Here is a 19,561-nt window from a genome sequence, read left to right on the forward strand (position 1 = left end):
TCACTTTTCAAATGAATTGAATGAGTCCATGTGTTTCCACAACGTAAGCTACAGCTTTATTTCTGACATGATGCTCCTTTCTCATTCACTCTGCAACACATGACTGAAAGCAGAAGCCTCACCTTTTGTGTAGGGAAACACTTTGAAATCTTAGGCCTTGGCACAAGGTAATATAATACATAAGTTAGAATGGAGAGTAGGTGGAGCCAGCAAGAAAAATCTTTCTCAAATTAAAATTCAGCCTGAGGCTAGCTCCACATTTATACTTCAAAAATTACAATCACTATCTCTTGTTTGCTAATATTACTTGAAAGGAGAAGATCATATTCATGTTTAGACTAGAAACTGAAGCCACATTTCAACATTCAAAGTGTGCAGCATGATTTGATGGACCCAAGTTTGATAAAACCATGGAAATACATTTATTGAGACTGTAGACAGTTAGAGCCCTAAGTGCTTTTTAAATTCAATCTGCTAGCCCTCTGTTAGGTAACACTACTGAGATGCCACTTTGTTATTTGTCTGACAAGTTCTAGAGGCTCTAGATGTTTTTCCAGTCTGGCTGTGGTCCCGAGATAGGCTGGTAAACACTATGTCAAGAACTACAAGGCGTCACGTGATTCCACCTCAGCACAGTGTTTTGAAGGCATCAGCGCTTTCATTTTCAGTATGAAAATGGTAGCTTCCTCCTTCGCGGTTAGATCCACGATGCAGGAAAAAACCTCTCATGCTGTCAGGGAAGGCCTCTTTTCTGCATGCGTGTACATTCATCTGGGCACTAGGTTGACTGTGTAGTTCAGCATTATGGTAAAAATCAGTAAAAGTGAAGGAATTGTCTGAGAAAGGGCACAGCCCAGCACTGTGCCAGCTGTGGGACGCATTGATACACAGCATTGGAAAGCGTCTCTGAGCCCCTTTAAGGTCCTAGCACTGCCGAACAGCACTAGGAATCAAACGTTGCAATGCTCATGCAAATAGAGTTCTGCAACCTCAGATACGGCAGGAGTAGCTCTAAGGGTGGCAGAGTCACACCACCACACTAGCAAGACTCAGTAAGCACAGGCGAGTGCTTCTGAAGGATATGATGCAGACTCATAAAGACACTGAGAAAACCAGGCTTATATAAATCTCTATAGAGTAGTACATATACACAAAGAAAAGGCTAGCCTTGAGCAAGCTTGCAGCTGAAGACGACTCTGAACTTCTCATCTTTCTGCAGTGGGATTACAGACAGGTGACAACACATCTGCTCTGTGCACTGCAATCATCAAATGTCAGCATCCACACCTGTTAACCAAGCAGTCTCCAAGCTGAGCCACATGCCCAGCTCCAAGCAAGAGGTCTTCAGTGTTGCCATTTCATCACGAGTTCGGTTTACATAAAATCTAGGGCTGGTTCATATTCCAAGTCCTATTTGTAAAATGTCTTCCACAAAAGGTTTTTAATAATTTCATTAAAGTTACTCCAGCTATATTAATAGTTAAGTCACTTTTGACCAGGTTAGTAATTTAACTAATATCATTACCCTTTTCTAGCTATCCATCATAAAGATGTTGACATTTCATCATATTTCCAGTGTTTAGAAAAACAGACGTTTTTCTTTAAATGTTTTTGTATGAGAAATATTTTCAAAAACCCAATGTAAAAAGAAATTGACTGAACTCCAATATATTATGCACCATATCATAAAACATAAAGACAGAAAATGTGTAATATCACTTATTAAAATACTACCACTAGTAAAATAAAATTAAAGAAAATAGTAGAATCTAGTGCGACTTAATAGTTCTGTTGCATTTTCATTAAAAAAATACTTTCCCACACTTTCTGATATCTTTTGAAAAAGCATTTCCCAAATTTATGAAGCTCTGAAAAGAATACAGACTACATTAACATTTGCCTTAGGGCCATGCATTAATTAATTCAATAAGTAAACTGGGATAAATATACACAGACACTTCTTTTTTCAGTACTCCGGGAGACGCTGACTCACACATTTCTGATAGAGACTTAAGGAAAATGAGAGCAGAAGTCTGACGGGCTGTTGTCCATGCCAGGAATCACACAACCCAAGCATATAAAATGAAGCAACACTGTAGTCAGTATCAATATAAATCCACTCAGAACCATCCTGAAAGAGTTTGGAGCCAAATCAACTGGGCCTATAAACTGCAATGCTGGGAAGTGGACAGGAAAAATGAATCGATTTCCCCCTTGAGGAAATATTCAACTGCATCATGAAAAATGTCTTCCACTTCCTTGCACACTTTCATCTCCACTGAATTTGATTTTTTTTTCATGCTTTCTCAGAATTACCAATGGCCGGCTCAGCACTCTATTGGTTTCACAATGGTGTGATGGTAACACTGGAAGACGTAAGAGGAGACTCACTCTGCCACCGGTCTTTGCCCTTATGTGACTTTTGACCCACAGATGTGCCCAGAAATCTGATCAAGAAGGTCGAGTGGACTTGAGATCATTCCTTCTTCTCAGACAAGCCAGTGACTGGTCCAAGCGTCTCGGGAACTGGTGTCTCCACCTTCAGGGCGCAAACAAGATTCAAACAACAAATCTTCCAATCTTCAGTCCCTATTCTGTATGAGACAGCTAAACCGTCCTTCACAGTGAGATCCCATGGTTCCCTGCACCAGAAAGTCTGTCTAATTCTTTTGGATTGATGTCTCTGCAAATCATTTGAAATTAACAACACTCTTCTTATAGATTTCCATTGCAAGGCAAAAGCAGGTAGGTGCTTAGCTGCTTTGCACATATCAGCACACCATGGATCCTTTCTTGCTTGTCCTACCATCTCACGCCGATCAGGACTGTGTGTGATGATCACAGTGTAAACATTTGTGTCAGTGGAGTCTCAGCAGGGAGTATAAGAGCTGCTGTGTTTTGATGTTTTTCTTCTTAATCTTACATAGCAGAATGTCATGGCCAATGACTTGCTAGTCACACATTGAGCCTGTGAATAGCACAGCCAAATACTAAGGGCCGCACCTCAGGACCTTATACAATCCCTTTGTCTGTGGAAGGCAATGCCCTCTCTTCTTCTACTGATGCAGAATGCAGAAACCATCTGGCATGGAGAGACCCTGAGCAGACCTGTCCTGATGGTGCATTGATCTTAGATTCTTAACTGCTCTCATTGCACGCAGTTCAGCAATAGTTGCTACGTTTATGGCTTTACTTTCAGTCTCCCAAATGGAGCAAGAGAACTGTGTTGTATATTCATTGTGGTTTTTAATGGTTCCTGTATTAGTGAAAAGGCAAGCCAACAAACTACAGACCACACACTCTATGGTCATATAATTGTGGGAATTAGTATAGGAAGTAACTGGGAGGCTTCCATTAAAATATGTTAGCAAATTATGCTATGACTTTCTGCTTAGATTTCCTAGTCCTGGAAAAATTACCTTTAGCAATGAAATTCTGTGATAATGATACTGCTTTGTTTAAAGTATATGTTGAAGGCTGAGATCACTCATTCTAGTCATAATCTTTACTTTCTACCTGCCTGAGATGTGTCAATGCTTCTAGTGGTATATTCATTATTGGCCATCCCAACTATTGGGCTCTACTAAACTTGACAAATGTGTTCCAGTTATCAAAGGTGGTGGTGATATTATTTTAATTTCAAAACTGTTTGGAAATGTGTATGCATGGGGTGGAATACAGAACACACATCTGCTCTCCTGAACCTGGAGCTACAGATGATCTGTTTTCTGCCTGACATGGATGCTGGGAGAGGAACGCTAGTCCTTGTGAAGAGCAGAACATGCCACTAACCACTGAGCCATGTGTGCAGCTTCCAAACCAAGGCCCAAAAGGAAGACAGTGTACATAGACATTACAGAGGAGCACAGCAAAGGAGAATGAGATCTTCATCAGATCGGTAACCAGTTCATTGTAGTCTTCAGCAACGAGCCAATAGCAAGGGTTGGACTCAGAACTGTTTTCAGATACAGACTCACCACTCCTGTGAGTATGTTCTCTCACAGCTAAAGATGGTGCCAGGAAGGAATTCAAAGCATGGATGCCTTCAGAGGAATAGCTATCTCAGAAGGAGACTCCAGGGAGGGGGGGGGCTTGTGGCCTAAGTGTTGGCAATCTTACTTGAACCATACGAAAATTTAAAACATGCAGAAATTATCCAATTTGCATTTTTATGACACAGGATCCAAAAGGAATAGGAAAGTATCTTTACAAGCACATTTTTACTGCTTTCAAATCCATCTAATTTTGCATGTGAGAAATATGTCTATCTAACAACTGAGATGACAGCAATCCTATTTTCTAGACAATGACACACATTGTAATTTGTATTATCTCCCTTGTGCTATGCAAATTTTTATATTCTATCTAAAAAAAAAAACACACTAGACTGTTCATAATGGGTATTTAGAAGTTATTTTCAAGACATTTTAAATAAATATTTTGGCATGACATTTTGTCTGTTCTTTCTTTATTGATAGCACTAGAAAGAATTTCCAAAAATTAAAAATTATGCTTTTGTACTTTTTTTTTTTACAGTGGGACTTTCTTAGACTACCAGCTCCCAAACAATGACATGAAGACCTTTCATTAAATACAAAAGCTTGGCCGTAGCTTAGGCTTGTTCTCAACTAGATATTATAATGTAAATAAGTTATATTAATCCATGTTCTGCCACTTGACTCACTGCCTCTTCTCAGTCCCAGATCCTGTTTCTTCCCCCACGTCTGGCTGGTGAATTTCCACCTGAGATTCCTCTCCTGCCTCAGTTATTGGCTGCTCAGCTCTTTATTAAACCAATCAGAAGGTGTTGGTGTTATGTGTTTACAAAATACTAAGACATGATGCTTCATAACAATAACAATACTAAAGTCTTGGCAGTACTCATCTCTCTGGTGGTACAGAAATCAACATTTAAAGTATGCAAAGACAACCTTTAAACACACAGTGCACAAAAAGACCATTTCAACATATTGTGATTAAATTTAAATAAAAAATAAATATCATTTATGATTTTAAAAAATGGTTAAAATAATATACATTTATATTTAAAATAATATAAAAGTAAAAGCTGTTTTCCATTTTATTGGTAATTTAAATGTAAGCCTTTTATTATCTCTAAGAAAGAAAACTCTTGCTTGTTTTTCTCACAGTGATGAAGGTAGAACTTCACACTAGCTTACTGAGAGTGTTTTATAAAAAAAAACCTGATTCGAGCCGGGCGTGGTGGCGCATGCCTTTAATCCCAGCACTTGGGAGGCAGAGGCAGGCGGATCACTGTGAGTTCGAGGCCAGCCTGGTCTACAAAGTGAGTCCAGGATGGCCAAGGCTACACAGAGAAACCCTGTCTCGAAAAAAAAACAAAAAACAAAAAACAAAAATAAAAACAAAACAACAACAACAAAAAAAACCAAAAAGAAAAAAAAAAAACCTGATTCATCTCTAGGATCACCTGCCATGTTTAAATGATCTGCAACATCAGCACCATCTTTGTTAATGATCTGAAGCTTCACTACACAAAGGATTATGAAAACCAGTCATTAGCTCACAGTGTTCCTACAAAAGAGAAAAGAAGCCCAAATAATTGTTTCCTCATTTGCACAAGGAGAATATATATGTATTTAAATTGTGTACAGCATCTAGTCATTAGCTCACAGTGTTTCTACAAAAGAGAAAAGAAGCCCAAATAATTTTTCTCCACTTGCACAAGGAGAATATATATGTATTTAAATTGTGTAGAGCATCCTATTGTTTAAGGTGATGTTGGACTGAACACATGCCATGAGAGCAGCTTTGCTGAATTACTCTCAGACATGTTATGCCAAATTACATCATCATGTTACAGTCACAAGGAGGGGAGAGTTGAAGCCTAACAGTTACTAGTCACTGTTTTTTCTTGGTTACATACCTAGGAGTGGAAATCAAAACAGAATTTTAATTCTTGTAAATAAAAAGCAAATACCAAACAATATAAATTACTCAAAAACACATGAGCTGTGATAAAATATTTTTAAACTAAGCAATGCTTCACTTTACTTAATAGCAAAAAAAAAAAATCTATATTTTGAATCATGAGCCAACTTCTTATTATGAGAAGGAAAATCCTTTTCCAAACTCAGGGATCTCAGCACTGCTATGCTAACAGAAACAGTCGGCAACAAAATTCTCATTTTATAATCATTTCCATATTTTTATGATGGCATTTGAGAGCATCTGTTCTCAATGATATCTAGAGAACATTCCAGAATGGTAGGATCTAGATGTGAAGATATGTAAAAAAAGTTCTTCTTGTTAATTTTAATAAGCAGAATGCACAGAACGGGTAAACTTGTGGTAGAGAAAGATGCGAATGGCCATTTTCTGAATTCCTCGATAAAAAAAAAATCACAAAATGGATCTAGTTAGGATCTAGATACCTGGATGACATACAACATGTGGTTCAAAGAGAAAGTGCTCAAGTTGCTGATCTCAAGCGACTCCCAATTGACACCAATCCAAGACTCTTGAACGGCTGAAACAAATGGCATCATTTTCAAACCTTTCTGCTTCAACATAATTACGACTCAGCCTCCAGACCAATAGCCTACTGGTCTACCATCACGTGGAAGTAAATCTACCTTGGCTTCACCTCCAACCCTCTTGAGATGTTTCCTCTGAACAGACAGGTACACCATGCCCAGCATTCAGTTCCTCTGATGGAATAATTCTTAGCACACCATCGAATATATACAAATAATGAACCTAATTCATATTTAATTATTTATGAAAAGCAATCAATGACTCTATAGGGATAATGAGATCCACTCACAATTAATATTAGAACCCTACCCATAAGTCAATTTGTTAATTATATCTGAATATACTAAGGAGAGTGCACTTAGGAAGGTAATCTAGACATATGAATAGTTCCAGTACAAACAAACAAACAAACAAACAAATGAATAAATCTAGGGCTTGCCTTTCCTCTCACTAGAATGGAATCTACTCTTTCTTAGCCTCACTGTTCTTCTTTGTTAGCTCTGAAAAGGAAGTTCCTGATTCTTTCTTTCTTTCTTTCTTTCTTTCTTTCTTTCTTTCTTTCTTTCTTTCTTTCTTTTTTTCTTTCTTCTTTCTTTCTTCTTTCTTTCTTTTGTTCTTTTTCTTTTTCTTATTTTGTTTTCTCTGTGTTCCCTGGCTATCCTGGAGCTCACTCTGTAGATCAGGCTGGCCTTGAAATCACAGGCATCTATGTGCCTGCCTCTGCCTCCCAAGTGCTGGGATTAAAGGTGTGTGCCACCACCTTCCAGCTGAAAAAGAGGCTTCTGACCAACCATCTCAGAAAGACTTTCTTTCACAGTACCTTAAATTGTCCCAAGAACCCTCCATAGATTTTTTTCACATCTATACCAAAATTCTAAGCCAAAAATTATATCCAAGCTTCTCATGAGGACCTTCAGAATATTTGTTTAAACTTAAAATTCCTGTGATGAAGTAGCTTCTTTGATGAAGATAAATTTTGAAACAGCTCTCACCCACACATACAGAGAAACATTGCACACATGCAGATATATCCCTTGTCTCTTTGGTATGAGAATATATACTTAGCATGATAAAACTAAACATATGGAATAATTACGATATCTCAAAAATCAATTGAATTGCCACAGAATTGTAGTATTTTGTTTGTAAATTCACACGTGGAGTATTAAATAAAACCTTACTCAGACATTAAACATATCAAAGACACACAAGATAATTACTGCCCTCAAAAGGAGGAAGAGAAGAGGATCTGTTGCCCAACATGGGTCCCGAGGAGATGAGCAGAGCCTGGGACAGAGCAGAGAGCCACAGACACTGAGAGTGACACTGGAAGGAGTCTAGAAGACAGCCAATGGCCATCTGGAGTTGGGTGCATTCTGCATCATAAGTTATGAGTCTCAATTAAAGCTATAAAATAAACTCAGAACTTATGTTTATTTATTTATTCACTTATTTTGATAATTTCTTATTCCAAAAAATTATAAACATACTCAGTTCAAGACATTCAATCTATCAATTGTTTACAGTTTGCCCACTCAAAGAAAAAAAGCCAAATTTGTCTTTTAAAACATTTAAATTAATTCATTTCATTAGTTTGTCCTTTCTGCTGTTGCGAAGATTACTTGATGCAAATATTTGAGAGGTGAGACACTTGAACAAATAAAAATGTTAATTTTTAAACTTTTTTCTTCTAAATATAGAATGTGTGTTTCTCATGAGCAAAGAACAAAATAAAAAAATATGTATTGAGAGTAAAAAGATGCCTTCATTTTCCATCGTAAGAATAAAAGCACTACACATACAGATACTTAATAATATTACATGGCTTAAATTGGGAACTGGTGAAAATAATTCAGCTTATTATCATGAATTAAATCACTTAATGCAATTAAAGAATATCTTAATCTTTTTAAGTTGGCAAACTTTTCCTAATAATTAGACAATTTTGTTTACAACAAAGATGTTATTTATTTAAAAGTGTATGTTACAGGAATTGTGTTGGAAAAAAGGTCATGCTAAAAGAAATGAAGTAATATTACATCTTTATTCATGTTTATTTTATTTTTAAAAAGAAACAGAGCCATTTTTCAGTTTTAATTGTGTTACATTAATGCCTTTTAAAGCAATATCTGATTTTAATAGTTGGAGATGTAGAAAGAGCAGGCATGCTGCCGAGCCTAGTTCTAACTTCGGTTCATAAACGTACATCAGACTTTTTAAGATTTGAATTTGCTCTTTGAGCAACTGAGTCTGTCTTAGTTTGCTTCCTGTTGCTGCAGTAAAGACCATGACAAAAAGCATGTTTGAGAGGAAAGGGTTTGTTTGGCTCACATGTCCTGTATCTATCACTGAGGGACGTCAAATCAGGATCTAAGGGAGGCAGGAACCTGGAGGCCAGAGCTAAAGCTAAACTATAGAGAAGACAAAGTACTGGTTTGTCCCTCAGCAATCTCTCAGCTTGTTTTTTGGTATAACTTCAGGCTACTTGCCCAGAGGTGGCACCTCCCACAGTGGTTTGGAACTTCATACATCAATAATCAATCAGTAAAATTCTTCACAAACTTTTCACAGGCCAATCTGGTGGACTGGCCACCTTCCTCATTCAGGATTCCATCTCCTCAGATGACCCTAGCTTGTGTCAAGTTGACAAAAGCAAACCAAGACAAGAATCCTAACCAGTATAATTGACTCCTTGTCAACTTGACTATATCACTATTAAGCCACAATATTTCCTGTTTTGTTTGTCCCTCAAATCATGTTAATATTACAATGCAGAAAAAAATGTAGCTTTAAAATTCAGGGTGTTTTTAAAAATTCAAACACTTTAAAACTTTAGTCTCTTAAATATCCAAAGCTTCTCCACTGTGGATATTTTTTAAATAAAAAATAACTTACCTAATTGCTTATAGTGGATGTATATATGTTTTTCTTTTGATCCCAAGTATGGGATATGAAACAGATTTGTGTAAGGGTATGTCGTGTTTTTCCGCTGGAAACAGACTTGTGAGAGAACAGGTGATGTTAATCCACTAGAAGAAGAACCACCTCTTGTGGGGACATGATCTTTGGCCCATACTAGGATAAACACCCTAATATGGATATATATGTATATGGTTTGTACCCTCACCAGTAGCCTCTCCTGGCCCTCTTCGGGGCCTCCATCCCTGTCACATGGTGTCCAGCTCAGCTTCTCTCCAGGACTTGCAATTCTGAAAAATGTGGCTGTACCTTCGCCAATGACATCTCCTGGCCATCTATGGTGCCAAATTTCTACAATTCTCCATGACCCCTCCAGTCCTACAGCTCTTCTGCCAGTAAACCGAGAAACATGTCAGGGAGTGGTACACATTACCAAATTCACCTGCCAGATTGAGACGCATGTTTGGCCACCTCTGGACCACATCTTCTGTGTGCTGGCCCTGAGGAAACGCTTCGCTGAGGATTATACCCCAGTGGTGCTGGTCTCTTATTAATCACAGCTGATTTCTCAGCCCTAGTTAACTAGTGCCAGTTGTCCCAGGAGAGCAAAGGTTTCACTTTAATGTGACTGGTGTTTTTTAATCTCAGCTGATTCTTCATCCCAAGATGGTTGTGTTCCGCCGTCAATTCTGTTTAGTTGAAAACTGTCATATTTTGCAGCACCGTGGCTCTTCATTAGGTTTCATTCAGCAAGTGTGGCAGCTACTTTAGGGCATATGCTCTCTAGTGCTTTGAATTTTTGATTCTCTATTATTTTCTACACTACTCTATTCATTTCTGATTTCTGTTGCCTGACTGTCAATTATATTCCCCATTATCAGTGTGGCATCTGATTTCATTACACTGGTTCACAAGAGAAGAATGAGTTTGCAATAAAAAGAGTGTGGGACTAGTGTGTAGCAGTTTCCTCTGACATTGAAACTTTCCACCTCCAGGGGTCCTCCTTAAAAAAGAAAGGAAACAACTCAAAATAGCTTCAGGAAGTCCCTGAAAGTGACCAGATTCACTAGGTCCCTTCCTTTCCTAGAGCAAACAATAGACTTCAGACAGTCACACAGAGAGGGGTCACTTGACACTAGCCTCCTTTGCTGCCTAGAGGAAACAGACCAGCTTATCTGGAAAAGGTAAACAGCAACAACAACAGGAACAGCAACAACAACAACAACTGAGTTGTTTGGAAAGGAAATTCTCCAACCTGCTGAGCTGCCTGCAGGCTGTGCAGTGTGCTCCAGGTTCCCAGCTTTTGTGAGCTGTCACCCATGCTGGAGAAGGCTTTGGTGATGCCACTGTCCTTGAGTCATTACTGCTTCTGTAAGCAACATCTCACCCATATTCCTGAAAGTAACTGCAATAAAACTCATTGGTCCACCAAGTTGGACTTTGGTCTGTCCTGGCCTTCCTCTCTGAGATAACTAGATTTGTGTGTTGTGTCTGTCTGGGAAAGGTCTGTCACAGGAGACGTAGAAGCTGGATAGAGTAATGCAACCATTATTCTAGGAAAGAGAATCATGTAAGCAGCGAAATCAAACAGAAAAGAGGGAGAGCAGACCGCTTGACCTGGAAGTGCCCTCTCCCCTCTGTTGAATGATTATTAATATCTAATATTGAATTATTATTATAATAAATCAGTAGTTAATCCTTAACCAGTTTTATGCCCAAATAACCACACAGAGAGACTAGGATCTATTCAATTAATCTAGGTCACAATGCTGTGCAATAATTACTCCATCCTAAACCTCTAAGCTAGTATAGTTTCCTCCCACTCAGATTTCCCACGTTATAGTCTCTTTTTACTCATATCCTAGGTCCGATTCATTCCTCCTGGTGTTTCCTAATCGTCTCCATGTGCATCTCCCCTTTTCTTCCTGCTGTTTCTCCTACCTTCACTGGACCAAGATGTCCCACCCTATTCTCTGTTGTTGTTCAGCATTGGCTAGGTGGGTTTTATTGGCAAAGCAGAGAACAAATGGTGATGACCACTTACACAAACTTGAGACAGGAGATACATAGAATACACATAACAATGCAATGTCCTGACTGAAACCAGAGATTGGGGTAGATAAACCAGCATTTGAATGAACAAGGGTAAACTGTACACAGTCCACAAGAACATTATACTAAAAGCTCTCTTACAACTTAGTCTCCATGTGAGGGTGCTCTAACAGTTAGGGAACTTGCAGATGTGAGCCACATTTATGATTTGAAACTATTACATGCCGTATTTAACATAGGGACAGTGTTGCAGGTCGGAGTAATTGGAATAATTTATTCTGTTTCATTACACACAAAATAGTATGCAATCAATAGCCAATAATTCATAACCTGCTTACATGTTCTGAAATCCACACGCCCTTCCTCACAGGCAGGCATCCTAGTGTATGTTAGCTTCATTAAAGTCCTCAAAAAGCTAGCATGGCTACATGTTGAATAGAACTGGTCTGACACGTTTCAAACTCATGTTCTAAACAGAAAATATTAGTCGGGGGTCTAGTCAATGTCTTGTGCTCTAAGCTATTGTTAGATTCCCTGACTTTAAGGTAACATGAGGAATAGATAATGTGGAAGTTCTTAGCCTGTATATCTTGTCACCAGCTCCTGTCACCAGTAACCCCTGTGGTCTACCCGAGGGTAGGCTAGTCATTCTGGTCCTCTGAGCAGCCACGCCCAGCTCTCACTACCTGCGGAGGAACGGCATTTTGGTACCGTTTTTTTCCCCCTTAGAGATTCCTCTGATATAATAGTTGACCTTTATTTTCTTTATTCAAGGTCATTAATTTTCATAGTTTAAAATATGCTGTGCATATTCTCTAAGACCTATGGAAGAGCAGACTGGCATTGTCTTTAAACAGTTCCCTTTCTCTGCCATGATCTGCCTTTAAGAGGGGTATGGAACGGCTCAGCTGTCTTTTTGACTGTGCCAGCTTGTAAAAATTCAAGACAAATGTGTAGTTGTCTCCTAGCAATGACCTAAAATGTTCCCCACAGGTCCTTTGCAAAAAAGTCCCTCATCAGCATTACCATGAAAGGGAAAGCTTGCCTCTTCCTGCCAGCCTTCTGCTGCCTAGTTTGAATTCTTTATGCCACCAATGTTCCAGAACCTCGCGCCTGCTCATACCAAATGATGATGCGCGCCATTGTCTGAATCCCCCTGCGCGATCCTGGGCTCACAAGCTGAAAGGTTGCTCACTGGCTGTTTATGCAGCATCTCCCTGGAGGTATTTCCAAGACGCTGCAGAAACGAATACAGTAAAAAAAAGCATTGTAATGAAAAGAAGAGCGTGCTGGTAATTTTGCCTCACAGCCCATTGCTTCCCACTATCAGCAAGCTGGAGCTCAAGAAAATGGTTTGTTAAAAGGCAGTGTGATTACTGTGCTGTCCTCGCATAATGCAAGCCATGTCTACTTCCTGGTAAGTCTCTGGAAGAAATCTCCCCGAGATTTTAGAGAAGACAAATGTAACACATATAACAGATAATGATTCAGCCATCACAGAAACAAAACTGCCAAGCTGTGGACACTTCCCACAGCTCTTCTTGAGACGGATGGCATGCCGGCAATGGTGGGACAATCAGGTTTCTGAGCATCATAAAGATGCTTCGGACAGACTGAAGGCAGACTCACGGTTGGGATTACCAGAAGCCTGGAGACTCAAGGCGTTGAAGGAGTCTACCTTCACCATACAGTTAATGATAAATCAGTCCCAAATATGTAACCACATGAAAATCCTAGACCCAGTTCTTCAGTGATGTGCAACACTGTACAAAGTAGGAACCCAGAGTCCCTGATCTGAAAAGTAACCTGGCCCTGTACACAGATAGGATGTCATCACAACGTTACCAATGAAGTGTTCTTGGAGCCTGTGTTGCCAGACAAGAAACAAGGGTGCTGAACAAGCAAGCTGAATGCTGAGAAAGACAGTCCTGCAGGGTCAGGGCAGCTGTGTCCACTCTCTAGTGTGAGAGGCAGTCCTGAGGACTGTGTACTGCAACAAACAGCCCTCTGTTCCTCATAAGATGGTGACTCATTGAGGTCCCAGCCACTTGTTACTATAGTACTCTGGCACGAATAGTGACTTTTGAGAGAAACTCCAATCACTTATTAGGTGAAAACATAGATGATACTGTACTGTGACGCCAACATGGGTTTCTGTATTTTTCTGCATGTACCTAAGAGCAACATGTGTGCATCTTCCTTATTCATCCACACATGCACAGTCATCACCCTGGACACCTGGTTCCTGTTCTGTGTTCTCACAACCAGAATCTCCATTTGTTCTAAACGAGTTGGACACAAATTAGTCAGAAGCACAGATGATTAATACCATCCTTACCAGCAGTAACGGAATTATCTAGCAATCCTTCTAGAACTATCCCAACCCAGGACAGAGAGGAGAAATCAATCTCTTCTGTGAGTCTAGAACATTGCTATTCAGAAACACCTATATCATGTTTCTGATATTTCTTATGGAAGTTTCACTACCTCAGATTTCATGTGTGGAAATTTAATTCATTTGGAGATAGTTTTGGAGCAACATGATAGATGTGGACTGTGTGTGTGTGAGTGCGTGTGTGTGTGTGTGTGCATGCGTGCATGTGAGTGTGTGAGTGTGCATGTGTGTGCGTGTGTGTGTGTGTGTGTGTGTGTGTGTATGTGTGTGTGTGTGTGTAAGCCAGAAGCCTTTGTTGGGTATCTTCCTCAAAAGCTGTATCATAATCATCATCACCGTTATTATTATGCTGCAATGGGGTCTTTCACCGAACCTAGGGTAAGCCATCAAGCCCCAGAAATTCTTTCATCTCTGCATCCCCAGAGCTGGAGTTAGAAGCGCACGACACTGCATCATGCCACTGCACCTGGCTTATGCATGGTGCTGAAGATCAGAACTCAAGTCGGCCTGAGCATGTGGCAAGCACTTTACCCACAAAGCCGTCTCCACCACTCCTACCACTTTAATTCTTCTTTGTGACTAGAACTTATAGACATCATTAGAGTAGGCTTGAGTCAGACCCATGTGTACTGTTTACATGAAAGATAATTAGCATTTCTTTCATTGATGAGAACTTAAACTGCTTGGACATGACACAGACCTTTTGTAAAAAGTGTTACAGTAAAAAAAAATCTCTGTGTATTGTTATAAAACTGGATAATATTTTCTAGTGTAAACACTTAGAAGTGGGTTTTCTGGCTGTGAGAGCCTGTACAACTTGTGTTTAACATCCTGACACGCTTTCTGCCAAAGTCCACATGACAGTTTACACTCTGTTAACAGGAGGGGACAACGCTTGGGGCCCTGCTTGGTCCCCAAACAGACATCATTACACACTTCAGTCTTTGCTGATCCTGGAGAGAGATGATCAGCTCCCGACTAGATTTTATTCATTTCCTTTTGAGTGAGAGCGAGCATTTCAGTTTGGGTTTATAAGGCTTTTATGTACTTTTAAACTAGCTGCTGATGGCTTTTTACCTTGGCAGTCTCTGACTTTATAGATTTATAAGACTGAACATTTGTGTTATATGGGTGCGTTGTCATTTTAAGTATTTCTACTTTCCAATGCTGAGCTTGTAATGTTAATTAACAGCACATTTGTGTGTAGACACTTGCTTCCCATGATGTAGCAGTGCCCTGTGTCTTTTGATGACTTCTGGACGTGCAAGACAGTCTAATCTTCCCAGGTCTTCTTCATGGTGCTTCCTGTGCCTCTGAATTCCAATATTTCATCCTTACCTTTTGGTCAGTAACTGATACAGATATTTTAGTAGTATGTCATAAAAACATTCAATTATGGAAAATCTTTACACTTTTGTGTTGAAAAGCCATACGCACATAGCAAGAATTACACGCTTAGCATTTCAGCTAGTCTGTTTCATATCATCCATCTACAGATTTTGAGATAGGCAGTGAAAGTTCACTTTAAAATTTCAGTTTATGGATATTTTTATTTCTAATTTTCCAATTGATTTGTTTTTGGTGGTTCTGTTGCTTATTCTTATTTTATGTGAATATGTGTTTTGCTTGCATGTATGCCTGTGTACCACATGCATATAGTGCCAGAATAGGACATTGGCTCCCCCTGGTACTTGAGTGGTAGACAGTTATGCACCACCATGTGGGTGCTGGTAATTGAACATTGATCCTCTACAATAGCAGCCAGTGCTCTTAACCACTGAGCCATCATTCCAGCCCCATGTTTCATGTTTCATTGTTGTTGTTTGTTTCATTTGACTAGAAAAAAAGAAGAATTAATATCTAGACTTAGGAGGTACACAAAATGTAAGTCCCATTCTATTCAAATATGAATAATACATTTTAATTTTTCTTTCCAAACACATCCACATTTCCTAATAAATAATAACTTTCTTTATCATACAGGGACATATTTCTGTATTTCAAACTAGCTTACTTTGTATTTGCTAATCTATACATTTCTTACCTGGACACAAAACTCTTCCAAGCAGTTCTTAAAAAGTCCCTCCATTGTTTACTGTGGGTTTACTAACTTGTTTCCATGGTTGCTCTTGGGTTCGCCATCTCTCCATGGCATAGATTTTGCCATCAGAATATATTTCCCTGTGAGGGTGAGGCTGTCCTCAGGAGGCTGATCCATGAGGACCTGAGGCAAGCCATCCTCCTCACCACAGGACATTAAATTTACACTTCTTCAATGAATTGTGCACAGTCTACGTCTAGCCTGTCTCCTTCTTCCTTTGACAGCTAGGACTTTACATAGAGGGACCAAGTCCTTGTGGTGAAGCTCATAGTCTTCATCAAAATACAAACCTGTGGTTATTTTCGCATACTGTGATCCATGTAACCTACTCTTTTTCTTTCTTTTAAATGACACCTTGAAGATTGCTCTTCAATTCTGTTTCTTTGGTATAGAAACCAAGTTACATGGACCACGTCTCCTGTGATTTTCATATCTATCAACATGCATGTATTCCATTGCTCTTTTCTTTTACATTTTTTAGTACATTTACTTATTTATTTCTTAGTGTGTTTGGGGGTGGGTAGGATGTATGCCGTAGCCATGTGTGGAGGTCTAGGGACAACTGGTGGGAATTAGTTCTTTCCTTTGACTATGTGGGTTCTAGAGATTGACTTTGGCTCACCAAGTGTGGCAGCTAATACCTTTATACCCCAAACCATCTTGTAGGACCTCCCACAGTTCTTCTGTATTTAACTTGATGTGGAAACACTGACTCAAGACCCTCACTCAAATATCAGGAAATTCTTTCCAATTACATATGAGGATCACTTTGGAATTAGTTGCATTTCCCTAGGCTTTCTTCGATTTCACTCCCTCCTGTAAGAGTACTTTGTTTCTTCATTAGCTGGGAGCCATTCCCGAGTCCCCATAAAGGATGAAGAGACACCATACGGCCTTTCCTCTTCACTCCAGGGAATTTTTGTTGTTTTTTTTTTTTTTCTTCCCTTTTCTGAGTAGTTCCAAACACTGTACTCCCAGTCCAAACACAATGTCTATGTCTTGTTAGTCTCTGGTTCTTTTTTTTGTTTGTTTGGTTTTTTGTTTTGTTTTGTTTTTTGGACTAATAGTTCCTGGAAATCTTTTCATATTATTTTTTATCAATCCTTCATGAAAAGGGACAATTTTATCAGAAGCGCTACTGCTGAAGAAGAGACTGAAGAGACCCGTGGGAGTGACAGGCGTGGTATGCTGCTCTCTTCCCCTGTCTGCTTCACCTACCAGTCTCAGCATCAGCCCTGGGACGTCTTCTCCTGGTTATAGTACAACTGGAAGGAGAAAATCACTCCTTTTTATTGTATTTCACGCTCAAGTTTTAAGATGGTCTCATCATTGCTCTTTTTCCTGGCTAGTTTTATGTCAACTTGACACAAGGTAAAGGAGGGAATCTCAATTAAGAAAATTCCTCCTTGAACAACCACAAATCTGTGACAACTACAATGTTCCTAGGTAAGCACTGATGCAACAGGCTTATGTCTAAATCTATACTAATAGAAAAAAATCCTGTGAACAAATCCATCAGCTTGATTCGCATTATCATTTCTGAATAGATACATTATAAATTAATATTAATTTATGCTGTCATTCGACTACTTACACCTTTTCATATTTAAGCTATTGTTTTATCACCAATATCTGAAAGACATTTTATACTACCTGCTTTCAGTTGAGCATCATTTCCTTTTGTAAATGCCTGAGAATAGTTCATGTACAGCTCGATAAGTTGCAGGAATTAATTAGCAAAAGCACTCTCTTTTAATGTTTTTTTTGTGTGTGTGTGTGTGTGTGTGTGTGTGTGTGTGTACATGATTGATTTATTTAAACTTCCTCAGTCCCTTTGTTTGTTGGCCAGGTTGGTTGTTCCTTTTAATGATTTCATTTTATTTATTTATTTATTTATTTATCTATTTATTTATTTATTTGTTTGTTTATTTATTTATTTTGAGCCAAGGTCTCACTGTGTAGGCCTGGCTGTCCTAAAGTTCACTATTTCTAGCCCAGGCAGGCCTTGAACTCACAGAGATGCACTTGCCTCTGCTCCAGAGTGCTGAGATTAAACATGTTAACCACTATGTTTGGCTTTTTTTTTTCTTTACTCTTTAAAAGTGAAGTTTACTTGTTACTTCTTTGTAAATGTTACTTTCCTCCACCTCTTACTTGTCTTTTACTCTTTTGTTTACTTCAAGATATGATTAGTAATTTAACCATTAGCCTATCACTAATTACTAATTAACCATTAGTAATTCAATAATAACTGCATGTGAAATGTTAAATTTCAACATTCCAAATAAATGGTGAATGCAAGGTAAATGTCTTATTTTGGGGGCAACTCCTTATGAACTGGTCAAGGATGACCCAGAGGCCCCTCAAATGATAAAACAATTACCATTCCCTTTGACTTCTCAGCATAAGTAGGGAAACTTCCCAGCATAAGTGCAGAAAGCACCACACACCTTGGTAATGTGATGTAGAAAAATCAAGCTGAAACTCTTCTGAAATCCTCTTCCTAACAGAATAGTTTCATAGTGCCGGAAGTGCTAGCCATGCTGCTGGGGACAAAAAGGTCTTACCTGTCCAGGGCCTTAATTTGTTGTGATCTATGATACTATCCTGCCAGGTAAGATGTGCTCATGTGTGCAATAGTGGCACATGACTCTTATGTAGGTAACCACTCACACTCTGACTGGATTTAAGACCCATTCCATATGAAAGAATTCATATCTGGTAGTGCAAACCCTATCAAATCCCATGTTGCAGAAAGTCATAACTTCTAATGAGGAAAATATTTTATTGATTATCTGAATTGTTATAGCACTGAACTTCCTTCTAAATGTATATGTGTATACCTATAGACAATTTCCATCATCAACCTTCACCAGCTAAGCCTCTTTTTACCAGTAAACTATAGTGAATGCAAAGACTTAAGGCTGTATGAGTGATAAGGATAAGTGTCAGGTGAGTGAGTGTTCAGCCTCAAACAAGGTATTCATCTTGTCACCTCCATGGCTCAGAGGACATTGTGGAACAAGGGGCATAAAATGCAGGAGCCAGAAGACAGGAAGATATGCTGAAAAAATACCATCTCAGGAGCATGACATGGTCATTAAAATCACGACCCCAGCAGCTTCAGATGGCTGTACTGGGTGAGCACAAGAATGGGCTGTTGGAAAATATCACATTAAGAGTGACAAAAGCGAACTTGAGAGAAAACACACAAGAAACACAAGATAGTGAATAGGATTGTGTTCCACAAATCACATTGCCTCTCTCTCTGCCTCCACACAGAGAGCTGTGTTCAGAACCCTGAAGGCAGAAAGAAGTGGTAATGGAAGAATTGGAAGTATGGAGAAATAGAAATCCCCATTTCAAAGTCATTGAGCGCATGGAGCAATAGAAACACACATTGTACATCGCACATAAGCATCTTAACGACACAACTGGAAGCCCTAGAAAAAAAAGAAGCAGAAACACCCAAGAGGAGTAGACATCTGGAAATAATCAAACTCAGGGCTGAAATTAACAAATTAGAAACTAAGAAAACAGTCCAAAGAATCAACGAAACCAAGAGCTGGTTCTTTGAG

This window comes from Acomys russatus, chromosome 15 (assembly GCF_903995435.1).
Source record: "Acomys russatus chromosome 15, mAcoRus1.1, whole genome shotgun sequence".
Classification (NCBI taxonomy): domain Eukaryota; kingdom Metazoa; phylum Chordata; class Mammalia; order Rodentia; family Muridae; genus Acomys; species Acomys russatus.